Source organism: Thalassophryne amazonica, chromosome 13 (assembly GCF_902500255.1).
Source record: "Thalassophryne amazonica chromosome 13, fThaAma1.1, whole genome shotgun sequence".
NCBI classification, from domain to species: domain Eukaryota; kingdom Metazoa; phylum Chordata; class Actinopteri; order Batrachoidiformes; family Batrachoididae; genus Thalassophryne; species Thalassophryne amazonica.
Window position 1 is genome coordinate 85,344,929 of NC_047115.1, and position 17,203 is coordinate 85,362,131.

Genomic DNA, 17,203 nt, shown 5'->3' on the forward strand with positions numbered 1-17,203 from the left:
GAGGTGCTAATTAATTATGGTATTGTAAGAATGACACTGAAGATTATAATAATATTTAGAATTATTAATTATTAATATATATTAGTAATTATTATTTATAATTTTATTCTGTGTGTATGATACAACAAAATAAAAAGTAACAAGAAAAACACCTAGGCATCCAAATTTCAATCATAACGGTAAGTTGTAAAGTGCTGATGTTCCACTGGAGACAAAACAAATGACTGACTTTAAATGTGATTGGCAGCTCCTAACTGGTTAATGACCTGAGCAGCAGAAGTGTTCCTGTACAGATGTATGTTCTGTTTATTAACTTTGTTCAAACTTTGCTTTTTGTTCAAACTTTACTTTACAGGCGTGTTCATGGAAAGCAAATAGCCTCCTCTGGTGTGGGGGTGGGCAATAATGTGCCAAGACAGTGAAGCTTTTCCTTCCTGATCACCTCAGCGGGTGATTTAATTGATGAACAGGTGAGTAAGGTCAGGGCAGAAGCTCATCAGTAAACCTGCTGAGGTAACTGATTTCAAAGAAAACCTGCACTGTCCTGTTTCTCACCTCTGTGTGGATTTAAGAATTACCTCATGAAGGAGATGATATGATCTCCAGTTTGTTTGTTTGTTTCCTTGTTTGTGCACAGGATTACACACACACAAAAAACAATGAACAGGCTGTAATAAAACTGATGGAATGGTGAGCTATGGCTTTGAACCTGGTTATAGGATTATTATATTATAGGATTATAATAAAAAAAACTGTAGAAACTGAGTTGGAAACAACACAAGGATACAAGTTCTACATTGAAACATGCATGGCGTGTGCTTTAATCACAGAAAAGTAAAAACAGCAGCATCACTTTTCAGGCACACATCTCAAATACTCCTGGTCCATGGGGGTCTGTCCGTGGAGGACAAAAGACCGGACGGATCAGTTACATATTCTTCAGCTGCAGGCAGTCTGCAGCTGAAAACAACGCAGTGGAAATCAAAGCTTTCTGAGTAACACTTGAAAACCCTTTGTTGTGGCAATTCACAGAAGCATGTGACTTTGAGAAATGGTGAAATGTCTAAAGGTGCCCTGACACTTGCACTTGCACAGACATTGTCGTGACATCCCACCCGCTGTGTTTCTAGCTGGACACCACGCTTTGTTTCACTTGCTGCCACGTGCTGTGCACTGAATGCTGCGTATATAAAATAATTATTTTGTAGCAGATCATTTTCTCTTCAAGTTGGCTGTTGAAAACTGCTCTAATCGCTTCCGGAATCACATCAGACTGTTCCAGTTGGAGCTGAACGAGGTGAAGAAAGCATTTGGAGCCATCTAAAAAGATAATTATGTGTCATGTTTATATATAGCTTGGTAAAACAGTTGCATGTTTTTTCCTTCTTGTGTGCAGCTGTCAAAGTATATTTATGACAGATTTAACATCTCATTATAATCCTTCAGACGAGCTGCGCTGTGATGCAGTGCGCTGACACAATCACTCGCACTAACACAATGTTTCTGAATTCTTTGCGTGATGTTCACGTAACTAATATGTGATGGAGATTTTGAACATTTCAAAATTTTCTTTGTGCACTTGCACAAAGCTGTGCACAGTTTACAACGGGTTTAAGACAAGTTTACTCTCATGTATGGTGGAGTGCGTGCAAGTGCGCGGATCAAAATCGTGCAAGTGTCAGGGCGGCTTAAGCAATCAGCAGCAGCGGACATTCGCGTGTGAACAAGTTTGATCCACAGAGGTGTGACACGTCCCTGAGTAAACCCAGTGTTATTGCAAGTGCTTGCATTTCCTTCTGAACAACATTTGAGTTGGTGAATTATGTACGAGACAATCCTTTTGTGCGTGCGTGCTCTGTAGCACGTGCACACTACAAAGTATAATAATCATTTAAACATGTACCCAAACCAGGCACGGACTGGTAATCTGTGATTTTGGGCATTTGCCCGGTGGGCCGCTGCACGTTTAGACGTGCGTGGGCCGGCCCTCCCATATTTATAGAGATTATGGAAATATACAGTGTTCTCGAACCGCGCGCTGCTGTTAACACGAGGAAAGTCCGTGATCGGTGAAGCTACAGTATTTAATCGGCGCAGCTGCAGAGCCACTTCCTGAATTTGTGTCAAAATAAAAGTTCTGTAGTGTTTCATACACGGCGCAGTCTTATTCTAGGTTTCAGTTTTGTTTCCATGTGATCACACAACGGAGACTTACATCGAGCACAATAATTGATATGACAATGGAGAAGCATACAGGGTGGCCAATCAGATTGCAGGAAGAGCAGGCGGCCTCTCCCACCCCTGTGAATGGATTGAGTCCTTGGCACCTGGACTTCTCTCCGCTCTTCTGCTGATACAAGGTTGGAATCGTTTCTTTTATCTTAATTAACTGTGCTTTACTTTTGTTAATCTTTAAATGCAACAGCTACGGACTTCAGCTCCTTAATTTGCTGCTGTGTGAATCCTAGCAGTGGTTACACATTACCCCTCTCTCTCTCTCTCTCTCACTCACACACACACTTTGGAGACACAAAAACTTTTTTTCGCTTGTGTGCATTTGCTTCCGTTTTGTCAGACCCGGCGCCAGAAAAAAAAAAAAAAATTAAGGGGGCGATGAGTTTATCACAGGGGCCGGGGTTGCCCCCCCCCCCCAAAAAAATAGTGCGTACTGGAGGAGACGTGCGCTCCTGGAAAGCTCGTGTATTTACGCTGCACCATTGTAAGAGACTGACTAAGAGTGAAGAGTGATGACAGTATTTTTTAAAATTATTATTTGAACGTATAGACGCTCCGTCAAGTGATCCCCTGCATACCACAGAGCCGGTGTTCTGTCGAGATGAGGTGCACCAACTTTCGACACTGTGAGCTGTGACGTACCTTCGCATTGTCCAATAGGAACGACGCGTCGGGCCAAAACATGGAAAACTTGTGGCAGAAACCACTGATCTCTACAAAATGGATTGGACCAATCAGATTGGTGCAGAAACCACTGATCTGTACAAAACATTAACGTGTGACAGGACTGCTCATTTATAGAGCAGTTTTCTGAAGAAAAATCATTGGAAATGTTTTGTTGTTGTTACCTCAAAATTTCTGATTACTGTTAAAAAAAAGTTTAGAACACTTGTAATTAAAACAGGTAAATAAATCAATAAATGGTTCTTTAGAAACCTTTCATCTGTATTAAAACCACCTGTTATTTCAGATTAGATAATTTCTTGTTTAACATAAGGAACCTCAGACATTTATTTTTAGACAAATAAAATAACATGGAAACTTGTATATTTTTTGAAGTCTGGTAGATTATTTATATCTTATTTCAACCAGAAAAACAAACACTAAATAAATACACGTGTTTATTATAAATGCAAAAGGAAATAATTTAACAGTGACTGCAGTGTGATTGTAAAGTAGGATTTCTGTGACATAAACCTCATGATGTTTTTTATATATATATATATATATATATATATATATATATATATATATATATATATATATATATATATATATATATATATAGTCATTTAAACTTGTAATTTCATCAAAATATGTAATTGCCTTTAATGTTATCAGGACGCCCCCTCGTGGCGCCGGGTCCGCATTTTGTACTATGATCAAGGTGAAATGACAGTGAAAGTGTGTGTTTAGGTGTGTGTTCATGGTGTTTAGGTGTATAGTATTTGTTCATTGGGGGTTCGGTATGGACAGGTGGGTGTGCGTGTTTGGGGGTGGATTCGTCGGACCAATAGTGGGCTGGTCCAGAGGAAAAATGCCAGGGCCGAAATTTGTTCCCAGTCCGACCCTGGCCAAAATCTTAATATTTCTCCTCTGCAACACGTTACACAGCAATCTGAAAGAAGACTAGTGTTCAAAGACCTTAAATAAATAGGTTCTAGAGATTCAGCATCCTGCTTTGCTTACTAGCCTGCTCTGTGCTTATTGGTCGAGCCCATAGAGAGGGGTGCCAGACTATGACAATTACTCTTTGTGCATGCGTGTGCACATGTTGAGAACTAGTTCGCTAATTTTATTTACACTGCACATGTGAATACACAATGTAATGTGAATTACATTGTGTGGCGCATGCATAGAGTACTCCCTGAGTCACTCATGTAGAACGCCGTGGGGAGCAGAGCCTTTTAATGCAGACATAGGCTCCATGAAACTACACAGACATGACTGAATCCATGGATAACACTGTGACAAATACATGTAACTTGCCCAAAGAAAGGTGTCTTGATTCTTTGCACAAATGATACCTGTGCATGTGCGTGTTTAGGGAGGAAAGCCAGAGAAACAGTGGATGCGTTGTTAGGCAGATTGGTGCAGAACACTACATTAAAGTCATTCTTCAAGAACAAACTGTACTGCTCAAGTCGTCATTAAGGGCTGCTTCACACATAGTACAATTGAGTACCACTCAGGGTGACTCACGGCATAACAGCTCGTATGAGCGAACCATGAAAACATCACACACCATAAAACACCACATTTCATTGAATCCCTCTTATCAAGTGACAATACAAGTATGATCCGTCTGTTCCTCTGTAGATGACCCATGGTCACAGACATACAGTCATGAAATGACATGAATGAGAAGCAGGGCGCTCTTATCATGTCCACATCTGCTGGCAGCCTGTCCTGCCCGACACGCGTCTTGCAACAGCAATATATGTTTTTATGTATGTCCACGTAATGACAGCAAGCAGACACATGCGCGTGATAGTGGATAGTTGTTAGTTCATGTTCATCCAAACACAGTACGTGTTCCCCAGCCATGATGTCCAGATCCACAGATCTCCACAGCTGCACCTGTGGGCGGACACACCACCGTCAGCTCAGCGCACACACCAACGCGTCACTGTGTCTGTTTGCAAAGTCAGACTTGTGGGGACACTTAGACAAATTTCACATCCAGCTCGACAGTGATGTCATGTTAATAGCATGAATGGCCACACATTTTCTAAGTGCCAAGCGAGTGGTGTTAAATGTTTGTGTATGACACCTGGAATTTGGCCAACACCTGCAGTGAGAGGTTTCGATGGGCTCTCACAGCGCACACTCTGTCTTTCAGCTGCTGGTGTGTGCAAATAGTTGTAGGTGTACGAGGCGTTGGAGGCAGCTACGATTTTATACGTATTGCATAGGATTCCTGCTTCATGCACACTTCATGCTCATTTCGACCAAATTCACACTATGTGTGAAGGGGCCCTAACAGAAAACACCAATTCAGTATTTTTCAACGGTTTAGAAATTGTAAAATGCACACTGCAAGCAGCTGTAAGTCTGGCCAAGGGTGCAGTTCCTTGCTTTTGTTTTCAGGCTGATTGCCAGGTCTGCACTTTATAAACCAGCCTGTTAGGAGGCATTTCATCCTGTTTTAGCACTTTTTTCGATCGTGGGCAATCATGGTAAAACAGCGCCCTGTGGAATAAGCTCCGAGAGTTGCTGCTTGTACGACCTCTTTAATAATTATCTCATTGGATCCAAGACCTATTTATTTTTAAATCTGTCCATTGAACATTCCAATCTGGATGACAAAACATGAATCAGACATTTTTAAATGGTTTTAAAAACCTGTCGGACATCTCTGATAGGTCTGCGGATTAACCATTGTTAAGCTGAACGGATAACATTGGTAAAAGCATAAACTCCCACATTTGGAATTTAACAGTGGCAGATATTAAAGCAAGTTAAATTTAGTTTGAAAAGTATATACCATGTATTTTAACTGCACGTGTGGCAGAGCAGTGGGAAACTTTAATGAGGGAGAACCACAAATATATTTGGGCTGTGGATGTTGCTTTTCTGTTTCTCCTCCATGATCTGTGACATAATTTCGCTAACCCTGTGCCGACAATCGAGGTGGGTTGGTCTCGCTTGGTCACGCGAGACTTACGCACTACTGAGCATGCACATTGAGAATGTAACGATGTTCTATTGCCGGTGATAACATCTGAGCATGACATCAATATGAAGGTCAAAGGTCAAGGTCATTGAATAGTCTATAAATCACTTTTTTATTGCAATAACTTTGAAACTAAGGCAGCTAGAAGAATGATTTGAAGTCCAAATAAATCAGCAAACACAATGCCATACACTGTTTTATATGTGGCACCAAGATTATGTCACTAAATGACATCATGTGACAGTATGATCCAATAACTACATTTTTCTCAGCAACCCTTAAACTCAAAGAGCTGGAAGGATGATAGAACGCGTATAAATCAGACAACAGAATGTCATATTCTGTCATGTCATGGCACCATAATTAGATTAAGATTAGATTAGATAGAACTTCACTGATCCCTTGGGAAGATTCCTTCAGGGAAATTGAGGTTCCAGCAGCATTGTATAGCAGCACACAGGGTAAGAAGCACACAGAGCATCAAAAGTGAAAGAAAAAAAAAAAACAGTTTGCAAATATAAATATACAACCCAGTCTCACGGCAAGTCGTGATTCAGCAGCACGAAATATACATTAATCTGTTGGTTTGTGATATTGTGACGAAAAGCGCCTCATTTTCATCACGGCAGCACAAATTCATTCTAATTCATTCCGTGATGGCTGCACAAAATTAAAAGTGAAGCGGGGGGGGGTCGGGTGGTTATGGTTAGGGTGGGGGAATTAGTAGGATTAGGTTATGGTTAAGTTTAGGGTTGGGGATAGGAGTAGGGTTAGTAATAGTGAGTTAAAAAAAAAAACGTCATTAAAATTTGACTCATTTCGTCACGGGAGCTCTGCGGTTGCGGTCAACATCCGCATATATATATATATATATATATATATATATATATATATATATATATATATATATATATATATATATATACACACACACACACACACACACACACACACACACATATATATATATATATATATACACACACACACACACATATATATATATATATATATATATATATATATATATATATATATATATATAGAAATATATATATATATATATATACACACACACACACACACACATATATATATATATATATATATATATATATATATATATACACACACACATACGCATACACTAATGAATATTACTGTACAAGTTTACAATTCCACTTGACAACACAAAACTCATCGTACTTCATTTGATACATATCTTGACAACATCATTTTATTATATTGATTTTTAAACTGTTTGATATTTGGACATCATTTGAGTTCATCCGTCAGGTTATTCCATAATCTATGGCCACACACGGAGACACAGAAACCTTTCCTGGTCATCCGAGCGTCAGCAATTTTAAAATGATACAAGCCCCGTAAATTATATTTTCCCTCTCTCTCTCAGTAAAATATTCTTGAATTCTAAATGGCACTTGTTTATTTTTCACTTATTTTTCACAAGTTTTAATATTTGAGATTTAATGAACAGTGTGTTGGTGTGGTGTTGATAACCTGCATTATGAATTGTCCTTAATGCTCTTTTTTTGAAGAATGAATAATGGTTGCAATGTAGTTTTGTAATTGTTGCCCCAATCTTCAGCACAATAAGTCAAATAGGGTGCAACCAATGAACAATATAAAGTATGTAGTGCTCTGCAATCAAGAACATGCTTTACTTTATTTAATACTGCAATACTCTTTGATACCTTCATTTGAATATGCTGAATATGAGCTTTCCAATTAATTTTTTCATCAATAATACCTAAAAAAAACTTATTCTCTTTGACACGCTCTAGGTTTACCCCATGTATATTTAACTGAATTTGTCTTTTTTATAATTTCCAAATAACATTAATTTAGTTTTAGACAAATTTAATGATAATTTGTTAATATCAAACCATCTCTTTAACTTTATCATTTCTGTTCCTAAATCAGATAATAATTGTTGCAGATTTTCCCCTGAGCAAAACAGGTTTGTGTCATCTGCAAAGAGCACAGTTTTAACCAGATCTGAGACTTTACATAAATCATTAATGTATAAAATAAATAGCAGGGGTGGTGGCCAAATGGTTAATGCGCTTGGTTTCAGTTCAGAAGGTTCCGGGTTCAAATCCCACCCCTGCCACATTTCTCCATGTAATGTGGAATTGCATCAGGAAGGGCATCCGGCGTAAAACCTGTGCCAATTCAACATGCAGATCCACCTTGGATTTGTTGTGGCGACCCCAAGTGCAAACAAGGGAGAAGCCGAAGGGACTTACTTACTATTAATGTATAAAATAAATAATTCTGGGCCCAACACAGAACCCTGTGGTAGCCCACAAATGATGTCCAGACATGAAGAGCAGTAGTCCCCGAGTTTAACAAACTGCTTTCAGTTTTGTAAGTAGTTTTTAATCCAACTCAGAGCAACCCCTCTGATCCCATACAGTTCCAACTTTTGAAATAATATATTGTGATCAATTGTGTCAAAAGCCTTTCTTAAGTCAATAAGTAAACCTGCAACTACAGTATTACCCTTTGGTCCACATGTTTATTGATCTCTTCTATGGAATTGAGCAATGCCAGTGTCGTGGACCTTTTTGCTCTAAAACCATACTGACTTTCATCAAGCAAGTTGTGTTGATCTATAAATTTATCCAGTCTGCTGTTGTAAAGTTTTTCCAGTATCTTTGAAAATTGTGACAATACAGACACAGGCCTGTAATTAGTAAAAAGATGCTTGCTACCACATTTGAATAAAGGTATCACTTTTGCCACTTTCAGACTGTTAGGAACAACCCGTTTGAAATGATTTGTTAAAAATATATGATAATGGTTTTGCGATTTCAGTAATTATTCACTTTACTAAGGACATATGTACCTCATTATGATCCGTTGACGTTTTACTTTTACATGTACTAACTATGTTAATAATTTCCCTTTTATCTACTGGGCTGAGAAACATGTGCGGATTTCTGGCGATTAATTGCTGATTTTCCCATGTACTGTGTGGGATTTCAGCTGCCAGATCTGGCCCAACATTAGCAACAAAAATTTATTGAAACTATTCACTACTTGGCTCATGTTATATTCATCTTTGTTGTCATAAGTAAAGTATGTTGGATAGCTGTTTGATTTGGGTTTATTTGCTATAATACTATTCAGTATTTTCCATGTTTCCTTTATATTGTTTTTATTATCGTTTAGTATTTTTCCAAAGTATGATTTTTTTACAGTTCCGCATAATAGTTGTTAGTTTATTTTTATAGTCCTTATATTTAATCTCTGCCTCTCTTGATTTACTTTTAATGAATTCTCTGTATAGCATATTTTTCTTTTTACATGCCTTTTGAAGACCTTTTGTTATCCATGGGTTAGCTTTATAGTTATTATTTTTATTATACTGTATAATTGGACAATTTTTTGTCATATATATTGAGAAATATGTTTTTAAATTCGGAATATACTAAATTCTCATCTTGCTTATTGTAAATGGGATTCCAATCCTGTAAAAGTAAATCATTTTTTAAGTCAGTGATAGCAATATTGCTTTTTTCTCAGTACATTTTGTATTAAACTTCAAATCAGTTACTATAAAAATTGGTAAATGGTCACTAATATCATTAATTAGTAAGCCACTTAGTGTTTTGGTATCAATATCATTTGTAAATATATTATCAATGAGAGTAGCTGAATGTGAAGTGATTCTTGAAGCCTAGTAATTTTTGGATATAGATTTAGACTGTACATAGTGTTAATGAAATCCTATATAGAAATCCTTACTATATGCTGATACGGGTTTAAGAGATCAATGTTTATATCTCCACAAACAAATACTCGCTTATTACACATCTGTGAAAACAATTTCTCTGTCCAATTTTGAAATTCTTCAATTTTAGAGCCAGGAGCTCTATATATGCAGCTAATAATGATATTTTTGGCTTTTTCCATACCTCTTTCAATTGTGATGGATTACAAAAGATTTTCCACAGCCAGTCATTTGATCTTTAATTTTGTAGTTAATCCTTTTGTCAACATACAAAGCAACTCCTCCTCTATTTCGCCTATTCAGATGATTAAATTCATAATCCTCCAGCTCATAGTTTGTGTCATCACCCTCTGTAAGCCATGTTTCCGTTATGGCAATTATACTGACTGGGTGACAAAATTGTTTTAAATAGTCTTTGATACTCCCAAAATTTTTGTAAAGACTCCTGCTATTAAAGTGGATTATTGACAATTTCCCATCACTTGAAATGCAGGTATTGTATTGTCCTCTGTGTAATACTGACAGTTACTATCTATGAAGGAATAGAAATGATTGTCCGGATCTATCTCATATTCCAGATCCTGTATATGATGCTCAGTGTACTTAAAAGGTTGGAATTCCAGATTATCATAACCATGTATCATCTCAGTTTTATTATTACTGTTCAGAAGCACAGATGAATGGTCTGTATGTTTGTCATTATGAAAGTTGGTTGTGTTCACTTACCATGTTTTATTCATATTTTTACCAATTCCTCCATGCTTCTGATCAGTAACACTTTGGCTTCTTCTGGGGACCCGTACAGTTTGATGAATACTTTATAGGTAGTAGTCCATGTGTTTTGAATTTTTTGTTGTTTTCTCAAATATCTTGCCTTCTTTGCAATATCTGTGTTGTGCTTAGTGAGATGTTCATTTAAGTAAACATTGGATCCTTTAAGTTTATATCCTTGTTTGAGCAGAGTTGTTTTGTCTTTCCTATTAACAAACCTCATGATGACTGTAGGTTTGTCTGCTGAATTCTTTCTGGGTAACGGATGACACGCTTCAATAGTGTTTATATCCAGATCAATCCCCTTTGTGTGTAAAAAAGCAGCAACTGTGGAGCAACTCTGTGGAGCATTCGTCTTGTTCTTGGCTCCCCCCTGTTACCAGAGGCTGCTGCTCGAGCATACGATCTGGGTCTGATGTAGAGCCCAGATACAACAACATCATTAATTTGCGTGTACTGCTCCATCTAAGTCACCCTTCATTCCAACGATGCGATCCGTTTGTCCTTCTGCTCAATAAGGTCTCGCAGGTCCTTAACTTCCTTCACTAGTGCCAGTATCTCCTTCTGCTGAGTTTTTACAGCACAAACCTCCTCCATGAGAGTAATATTGAACTCCAGGATCCTGCAAATTCCAAGTTTTCACAATCAACTTATATTATTGTTGTCTTATCGTGTCTGGCAAAAAAAAAAAAAAAAAAGCCAACATGGCCGATTGTAGGAGGATCACTTTCTGAATGCACTGTAAATAACACCCTGCTCCACCTCTTGACCTACTCACAGGGTAATCAATCAATCAATCAATCAATTTTTTTATATAGCGCCAAATCACAACAAACAGTTGCCCCAAGGCGCTTTATATTATAAGGCAAGGCCATACAATAATTATGTAAAACCCCAACGGTCAAAACGACCCCCTGTGAGCAAGCACTTGGCTACAGTGGGAAGGAAAAACTCCCTTTTAACAGGAAGAAACCTCCAGCAGAACCAGGCTCAGGGAGGGGCAGTCTTCTGCTGGGACTGGTTGGGGCTGAGGGAGAGAACCAGGAAAAAGACATGCTGTGGAGGGGAGCAGAGATCGATCACTAATGATTAAATGCAGAGTGGTGCATACAGAGCAAAAAGAGAAAGAAACAGTGCATCATGGGAACCCCCCAGCAGTCTACGTCTATAGCAGCATAACTAAGGGATGGTTCAGGGTCACCTGATCCAGCCCTAACTATAAGCTTTAGCAAAAAGGAAAGTTTTAAGCCTAATCTTAAAAGTAGAGAGGGTGTCTGTCTCCCTGATCTGAATTGGGAGCTGGTTCCACAGGAGAGGAGCCTGAAAGCTGAAGGCTCTGCCTCCCATTCTACTCTTACAAACCCTAGGAACTACAAGTAAGCCTGCAGTCTGAGAGCGAAGCGCTCTATTGGGGTGATATGGTACTACGAGGTCCCTAAGATAAGATGGGACCTGATTATTCAAAACCTTATAAGTAAGAAGAAGAATTTTAAATTCTATTCTAGAATTAACAGGAAGCCAATGAAGAGAGGCCAATATGGGTGAGATATGCTCTCTCCTTCTAGTCCCCGTTAGTACTCTAGCTGCAGCATTTTGAATTAACTGAAGGCTTTTTAGGGAACTTTTAGGACAACCTGATAATAATGAATTACAATAGTCCAGCCTAGAGGAAATAAATGCATGAATTAGTTTTTCAGCATCACGCTGAGACAAGACCTTTCTGATTTTAGAGATATTGCGTAAATGCAAAAAAGCAGTCCTACATATTTGTTTAATATGCGCTTTGAATGACATATCCTGATCAAAAATGACTCCAAGATTTCTCACAGTATTACTAGAGGTCAGGGTAATGCCATCCAGAGTAAGGATCTGGTTAGACACCATGTTTCTAAGATTTGTGGGGCCAAGTACAATAACTTCAGTTTTATCTGAGTTTAAAAGCAGGAAATTAGAGGTCATCCATGTCTTTATGTCTGTAAGACAATCCTGCAGTTTAGCTAATTGGTGTGTGTCCTCTGGCTTCATGGATAGATAAAGCTGGGTATCATCTGCGTAACAATGAAAATTTAAGCAATACCGTCTAATAATACTGCCTAAGGGAAGCATGTATAAAGTGAATAAAATTGGTCCTAGCACAGAACCTTGTGGAACTCCATAATTAACTTTAGTCTGTGAAGAAGATTCCCCATTTACATGAACAAATTGTAATCTATTAGACAAATATGATTCAAACCACCGCAGCGCAGTGCCTTTAATACCTATGGCATGCTCTAATCTCTGTAATAAAATTTTATGGTCAACAGTATCAAAAGCAGCACTGAGGTCTAACAGAACAAGCACAGAGATGAGTCCACTGTCCGAGGCCATAAGAAGATCATTTGTAACCTTCACTAATGCTGTTTCTGTACTATGATGAATTCTAAAACCTGACTGAAACTCTTCAAATAGACCATTCCTCTGCAGATGATCAGTTAGCTGTTTTACAACTACCCTTTCAAGAATTTTTGAGAGAAAAGGAAGGTTGGAGATTGGCCTATAATTAGCTAAGATAGCTGGGTCAAGTGATGGCTTTTTAAGTAATGGTTTAATTACTGCCACCTTAAAAGCCTGTGGTACATAGCCAACTAACAAAGATAGATTGATCATATTTAAGATCGAAGCATTAAATAATGGTAGGGCTTCTTTGAGCAGCCTGGTAGGAATGGGGTCTAATAAACATGTTGATGGTTTGGATGAAGTAACTAATGAAAATAACTCAGACAGAACAATCGGAGAGAAAGAGTCTAACCAAATACCGGCATCACTGAAAGCAGCCAAAGATAACGATACGTCTTTGGGATGGTTATGAGTAATTTTTTCTCTAATAGTTAAAATTTTGTTAGCAAAGAAAGTCATGAAGTCATTACTAGTTAAAGTTAATGGAATACTCAGCTCAATAGAGCTCTGACTCTTTGTCAGCCTGGCTACAGTGCTGAAAAGAAACCTGGGGTTGTTCTTATTTTCTTCAATTAGTGATGAGTAGAAAGATGTCCTAGCTTTACGGAGGGCTTTTTTTATAGAGCAACAGACTCTTTTTCCAGGCTAAGTGAAGATCATCTAAATTAGTGAGACGCCATTTCCTCTCCAACTTACGGGTTATCTGCTTTAAGCTACGAGTTTGTGAGTTATACCACAGAGTCAGACACTTCTGATTTAAAGCTCTCTTTTTCAGAGGAGCTACAGCATCCAAAGTTGTCTTCAATGAGGATGTAAAACTATTGACGAGATACTCTATCTCCCTTACAGAGTTTAGGTAGCTACTCTGCACTGTGTTGGTATATGGCATTAGAGAACATAAAGAAGGAATCATATCCTTAAACCTAGTTACAGCGCTTTCTGAAAGACTTCTAGTGTAATGAAACTTATTCCCCACTGCTGGGTAGTCCATCAGAGTAAATGTAAATGTTATTAAGAAATGATCAGACAGAAGGGAGTTTTCAGGGAATACTGTTAAGTCTTCTATTTCCATACCATAAGTCAGAACAAGATCTAAGATATGATTAAAGTGATGGGTGGACTCATTTACTTTTTGAGCAAAGCCAATAGAGTCTAATAATAGATTAAATGCAGTGTTGAGGCTGTCATTCTCAGCATCTGTGTGGATGTTAAAATCGCCCACTATAATTATCTTATCTGAGCTAAGCACTAAGTCAGACAAAAGGTCTGAAAATTCACAGAGAAACTCACAGTAACGACCAGGTGGACAATAGATAATAACAAATAAAACTGCTTTTTGGGACTTCCAATTTGGATGGACAAGACTAAGAGACAAGCTTTCAAATGAAATAAGCTCTGTCTGGGTTTTTGATTAATTAATAAGCTGGAATGGAAGATTGCTGCTAATCCTCCGCCCCGGCCCGTGCTACGAGCATTCTGACAGTTAGTGTGACTTGGGGGTGTTGACTCATTTAAACTAACATATTCATCCTGCTGTAACCAGGTTTCTGTTAGGCAGAATAAATCAATATGTTGATCAATTATTATATCATTTACCAACAGGGACTTAGAAGAGAGAGACCTAATGTTTAATAGACCACATTTAACTGTTTTAGTCTGTGGTGCAGTTGAAGGTGCTATATTATTTTTTCTTTTTGAATTTTTATGCTTAAATAGATTTTTGCTGGTTATTGGTAGTCTGGGAGCAGGCACCGTCTCTACGGGGATGGTGTAATGAGGGGATGGCAGGGGGAGAGAAGCTGCAGAGAGGTGTGTAAGACTACAACTCTGCTTCCTGGTCCCAACCCTGGATAGTCACGGTTTGGAGGATTTAAGAAAATTGGCCAGATTTCTAGAAATGAGAGCTGCTCCATCCAAAGTGGGATGGATGCCGTCTCTCCTAACAAGACCAGGTTTTCCCCAGAAGCTCTGACAATTATCTATGAAGCCCACCTCATTTTTTGGACACCACTCAGACAGCCAGCAATTCAAGGAGAACATGCGGCTAAACATGTCACTCCCGGTCCGATTGGGGAGGGGCCCAGAGAAAACTACAGAGTCCGACATTGTTTTTGCAAAGTTACACACCGATTTAATGTTAATTTTAGTGACCTCCGATTGGCGTAACCGGGTGTCATTACTGCCGATGTGAATTACAATCTTACCAAATTTACGCTTAGCCTTAGCCAGCAGTTTCAAATTTCCTTCAATGTCGCCTGCTCTGGCCCCCGGAAGACAATTGACTATGGTTGCTGGTGTCGCTAACTTCACATTTCTCAAAACAGAGTCGCCAATAACCAGAGTTTGATCCTCGGCGGGTGTGTCGTCGAGTGGGGAAAAACGGTTAGAGATGTGAACGGGTTGGCGGTGTACACGGGGCTTCTGTTTAGGGCTACGCTTCCTCCTCACAGTCACCCAGTCAGCCTGCTTTCCCGGCTGCTCGGGATCTGCCAGGGGGGAACTAACGGCGGCTAAGCTACCTTGGTCCGCACCGACTACAGGGGCCTGGCTAGCTGTAGAATTTTCCACGGTGCAGAGCCGAGTCTCCAATTCGCCCAGCCTGGCCTCCAAAGCTACGAATAAGCTACACTTATTACAAGTACCGTTACTGCTAAAGGAGGCCAAGGAATAACTAAACATTTCACACCCAGAGCAGAAAAGTGCGGGAGAGACAGGAGAAGCCGCCATGCTAAATCGGCTAAGAGCTAGTAGCTACGCTAAGCTAGCGGATTCCTAAAAACACGCAAAGTGAATAATGTGTAAATAATTTAGAGGTGATTCAGCAGAAGGAGTGCTTTAGTTAAGGCACGTAAAGATTACACTGGGAAACAAATCGTAATCTAGATAACTAGATCAATCTAACTGCGCAGATAATAAAAGCTGATTCATTACCCTGTCATAGGTATTAAAGGCACTGCGCTGCGGTGGTTTGAATCATATTTGTCTAATAGATTACAATTTGTTCATGTAAATGGGGAATCTTCTTCACAGACTAAAGTTAATTATGGAGTTCCACAAGGTTCTGTGCTAGGACCAATTTTATTCACTTTATACATGCTTCCCTTAGGCAGTATTATTAGACGGTATTGCTTAAATTTTCATTGTTACGCAGATGATACCCAGCTTTATCTATCCATGAAGCCAGAGGACACACACCAATTAGCTAAACTGCAGGATTGTCTTACAGACATAAAGACATGGATGACCTCTAATTTCCTGCTTTTAAACTCAGATAAAACTGAAGTTATTGTACTTGGCCCCACAAATCTTAGAAACATGGTGTCTAACCAGATCCTTACTCTGGATGGCATTACCCTGACCTCTAGTAATACTGTGAGAAATCTTGGAGTCATTTTTGATCAGGATATGTCATTCAAAGCGCATATTAAACAAATATGTAGGACTGCTTTTTTGCATTTACGCAATATCTCTAAAATCAGAAAGGTCTTGTCTCAGAGTGATGCTGAAAAACTAATTCATGCATTTATTTCCTCTAGGCTGGACTATTGTAATTCATTATTATCAGGTTGTCCTAAAAGTTCCCTAAAAAGCCTTCAGTTAATTCAAAATGCTGCAGCTAGAGTACTGACGGGGACTAGAAGGAGAGAGCATATCTCACCTATATTGGCCTCTCTTCATTGGCTTCCTGTTAATTCTAGAATAGAATTTAAAATTCTTCTTCTTACTTATAAGGTTTTGAATAATCAGGTCCCATCTTATCTTAGGGACCTCGTAGTACCATATCACCCCAATAGAGCGCTTCGCTCTCAGACTGCAGGCTTACTTGTAGTTCCTAGGGTTTGTAAGAGTAGAATGGGAGGCAGAGCCTTCAGCTTTCAGGCTCCTCTCCTGTGGAACCAGCTCCCAATTCAGATCAGGGAGACAGACACCCTCTCTACTTTTAAGATTAGGCTTAAAACGTTCCTTTTTGCTAAAGCTTATAGTTAGGGCTGGATCAGGTGACCCTGAACCATCCCTTAGTTATGCTGCTATAGACGTAGACTGCTGGGGGTTCCCATGATGCACTGTTTCTTTCTCTTTTTGCTCTGTATGCACCACTCTGCATTTAATCATTAGTGATCGATCTCTGCTCCCCTCCACAGCATGTCTTTTTCCTGGTTCTCTCCCTCAGCCCCAACCAGTCCCAGCAGAAGACTGCCCCTCCCTGAGCCTGGTTCTGCTGGAGGTTTCTTCCTGTTAAAAGGGAGTTTTTCCTTCCCACTGTAGCCAAGTGCTTGCTCACAGGGGGTCGTTTTGACCGTTGGGGTTTTACATAATTATTGTAT

At 39.0% G+C, this 17,203-nt stretch overlaps 1 protein-coding gene across 4 annotated transcripts in view; it reads right to left on the reverse strand.

Annotated features, from left to right (window-relative positions):
• The window catches only part of LOC117523536 (cytosolic phospholipase A2 beta-like), a 146,221-nt gene that overhangs the window by 91,493 nt on the left and 37,525 nt on the right, over positions 1–17,203 (reverse strand). The gene's annotated exons all lie outside the window — the stretch shown is intronic.